Source organism: Glandiceps talaboti, chromosome 12, assembly GCF_964340395.1.
Source record: "Glandiceps talaboti chromosome 12, keGlaTala1.1, whole genome shotgun sequence".
Lineage (NCBI taxonomy): Eukaryota > Metazoa > Hemichordata > Enteropneusta > Spengelidae > Glandiceps > Glandiceps talaboti.
Genome location: NC_135560.1, coordinates 21859175 through 21863567, shown reverse-complemented (window position 1 = coordinate 21863567; position 4393 = coordinate 21859175).

The window sequence follows — 4393 nt, the reverse complement described above, 5'->3', positions numbered from 1 at the left end:
GATGTGTTAGACTGATAGATAATAGCCATGATGTCCCTAAAATCTAATTACATTGTGGAAAAAGCAGTTAATATATAGTGGTGATGTCGCCCTGTTTCACTAAACGCGTGTCTTGTCCACAGAGAATGTTCATCGGCGATCTTAACAGTCCCCTTGACGGAGCGCCACCTTATCCCGTTCTGTTGTCGTACATATTTTTACCGTAATTTGATAATGTTTTAATGGATAAATGGGCCACTAATAATCCATGGCAGGGCTCGTTACATAGAAAGACTGTGTCTCCGGGGAAAGTTCACGTGTGAGAAAAGTCAAATTTCATTTGTGATGAGATGACGACTTTACGATCTTCAGCAGAGAGAGACCATGTGTTGTACTGGGTATCATCAGCAAAACGCACATTGACATGTGGCGCATTTCCTAAGTAAACAAAATGATAATTTGTGTGATATTTTGTACGGAAACATCAAAATGTGATATTGCCAAGGCGAAAATGTCGATACTATCATGCAATGCCAGATTAAATCGGAATCTAATTGCCTAGATGTACTTCTGATATCCTCTGTAATACATTATTCTAAAATCATAGCTATATAATCTAAGACAATTTATATCACAAGATATTAAAATACCATTATCCATTGTATGTATGTATGTATGTATGTATGTATGTATGTATGTATGTATGTATGTATGTATGTATGTATGTATGTATGTATGTATGTATGTATGTATGTATGTATGTATGTATGTATGTATGTATGTATGTATGTATGTATGTATGTATGTATGTATGTATGTATGATTTAAATACAGATTTAAAACACAGATTATATTTAAATAATAAAATTGTTTATATTTAAATACAGATTTAAATACATGTATGAATGTATGTATGTATGTATGTATGTATGTATGTATGTATGTATGTATGTATGTATGAATGTATGTATGTATGTATGTATGTATGTATGTATGTATGTATGTATGTATGTATGTATATATATGTATATGTATATAGTCGTAATACTTATTCTTATATAATACATTACATTAAAAATAATATTAAGCCACTTTACTTTCAAATTCGAAAGAGCAAAAAGCTCAAAGGGTATATCAACTTAGAGTAGTCTTAAGACTATTACAACGTTTGTGTACAGAACAATTCCTGTAACAATTCCTGTAATAGTAAATATACATGTCGACACAGACAGACAGACAGACAGACAGACAGACAGACAGACACAAACACACACAGATATATATATATATATATATATATATATATATATATATATATATATATATATATATATATATATATATATATATATCCATAACACCTTTTTTGAAAATATTTAAATAGACAATTTGGCTCCTGCACACATAATGTGTCTGCATGAGCCAACTTCTGTGTTTATATCTTATGATTTGATAAATTATTTTGACTGTCTATAGCGGTTTTTTTAAAAAGTTGTACTGCAAGATTATTCTTCTATATAAGTATTTGTTTGTTAGTTTGAATTATTGGTTGGCTAGTTGGCTGGCTGGGCCTGTTGAGTCAATCATGGCTAGTTAGTACTTATTAAAGTTGTAGATACTATTTCAAAGTTATTGCCGTTATCGAGTAACCCAATTAAAGTACACCATCACATGACGTGTTATAATGGCTTTGAGCACAAATTTGACGATCACTATGGAAGATAACTATTCTTTGAATAGACAGGAAGCCTTTAAAAACGAATAATTAATTATCTCACCCAGCTTTCACCAATAAACAACATTTTATGTGTCAAATTCTAGAGTGAAATATAAACATGTCAAAACATTGACAGAACTGACTTATCATTGTATTTGAAGTTGTGGACCGTCTTTACCATACAAGGCTTATGTTTAATTTTCATTGACTGGTTTGTTTGACACACTTTTACTTCCTCTACTGTCCGTTCTCTCTCTCTCTCTCTCTCTCTCTCTCTCTCTCTCTCTCTCTCTCTCTCTCTCTCTCTCTCTCTCTCTCTCTCTCTCTCTCTCTCTCTCTCTCTCTCTCTCTCTCTCTCTCTCTCTCTCTCTCTCTCTCTCTCTGCAAGTATATGCACAATTCAATATGATGAAATTAGTCAACTATACCATTGACAATTGATAGATACAATTCAACGAGTTTATGATTTCCTAAAACGTTTGTGGTAACATTTGTCAAAACGTTGACATACAGACGAATCCGGAAGATTGCGTTCAGAGTGATTAATGTCTTACATGGACGACTTATCTTTCAGTTTTACATACGCTCTATGGTGAAGGTCGAACTTAGATAAGATTACGATTTTGTGTTTGAGTATCTCGTCGAGAAAAAATCGCCTTATAAACGTGTCCAAAACGAATGTAATTCTAAATTAAGATAAGGTAAATTTAATAAATACCTTCCAACTTGTCCCTTTAGCTAGATCGAGGATTTAAAACGTTTATATTTGAACTCTCATTTGCGTTTATCAGGGGGAAAATCTGAAAGTCGTCTGATATATTGACTTGTTCCTTGACTTGTCCATTTCGCTTTGTGCGCGTGTAACTGACACTGCTTTTGATACGATTTGTAATGAATGGGTGCACAAAAGATGGCATAATGAAATCGCTTTATTGGCGCCGGGGGATAGAAATTTTACCCTGTCGTCCAGGTGAATGGCAAAACAGCATGTGAGAGAAAGCACCCGACAGCGAGCTATGCTTTGTCGCTTTCATGAGATAATGTGCCGCTACTGTCTACGGCGATTTGTCTTGTACAAGCGTCCATTTATACAATTCAACTAGATGTACTTCCCTATTCATCTCATTACGCCGACACATTTATCAACAATTTAATCATGAAGTAAAAATACACTATCTACATTTGCCGTCATTCAGACTGCGCTGACAAGGTAATTTGTGGAAGTGCACACGATTTACCTGGTTGCCCCAAAGCACTTCCAGCAATTCACACCCGTTTTCTCTAAACAAAATCATCCGAATGTATTTGTTACTGTTTGAAATGTACAGTCATTGGCCTTTATGTAGATATAGATATGTCTTTCACTGTATAGATATAGATATGTCTTTCACTAGCACACCACGGTTATATAGATCACATTATGTCTTTTCACTATATTACCAAAATATTAATATCAATAATATTCATAAAATATATTTACCAAACACAATACACAAAAGCAATATATCATTTTGTTATTTTATTTATTCAAAATATTTGGCCGGAATGTACTTTGCACTCCTCGGACGAGGTCGAAGTACGTGTTTTTCTTTGTGTTACGATGTTAATTCGAAGGAGTACATACAACTTGCCCCACGAATCTCAATCTCTCGATTATCGCTAAAAGTTTGAATGAGACGGGTAACAGCCGCCATCTTGTGCTCTACAATTACTGTCAATCGTGTTTTTACAACGATACTTTTATTAACTTAGCAAGTATGTAGTAGTCAGCCCACCCCATCTCTACCCCCCCCACATACATACATACATACATACATACATACATACATACATACATACATACATACACACACACACACACATACATACATACATACATACATACATACATACATACATACATACATACATACATACATACATACACACACATACATACATACATACATACATACACACATACATACATACATACATACATACATACATACATACATACACACACATGGTGGATGTTGGACCATTGAAACAAGTCGTTCGGAGATACAGGAGGATACAAACCTAGTGTCGATGACGAAATTTAATAACACAGTTATAGTTGCAGTATGTGCGATTGAATTATTCTCTTTCTATTCATCTCTAAGTTTATACGGTTTTCGAAAAAGTTCAAATTTCTGAAAATCACAACAAACCTCGGCTTGAAATCCAATATGTTGAGTATCATCGAGCTTGTTGCCATAACGACCAAGAAATGACGCACTAAGCGTGAAAATTAATTTACTTTTCGCTGTTGTTCAAAACTCATTTCTATTCGGAAACAGGTGACTCAAACTCACAGAAAACTCTAGTGACTGTTTTTTTTCATCTTTTCAAACAGTGCGTTTATACATCAAGAGGTACCAGGACAGTGTGATACTTTCAACAAACGAATGTGTGTCTAGTAATTACACGCTTTACCGCTGTTGATTTTTATCTCTCCTCGGGCTCAGCGGAAGAAAAGTAAATGCCTCATTTAATGAAATGTGTATGGGTATAGGCACTAATTGATAAGGTTAAATACTGTACCTCGGAGGAAGAATTAGTCTGTTATGACAGAAATTCGAGAAGATGAAATAGAAACTAATATGTATTGTGATTACTGTGTCATGTAAACGAAAATGAAAATGATGCATCCAGAAAGGCTTTGTTTGGCAGCTT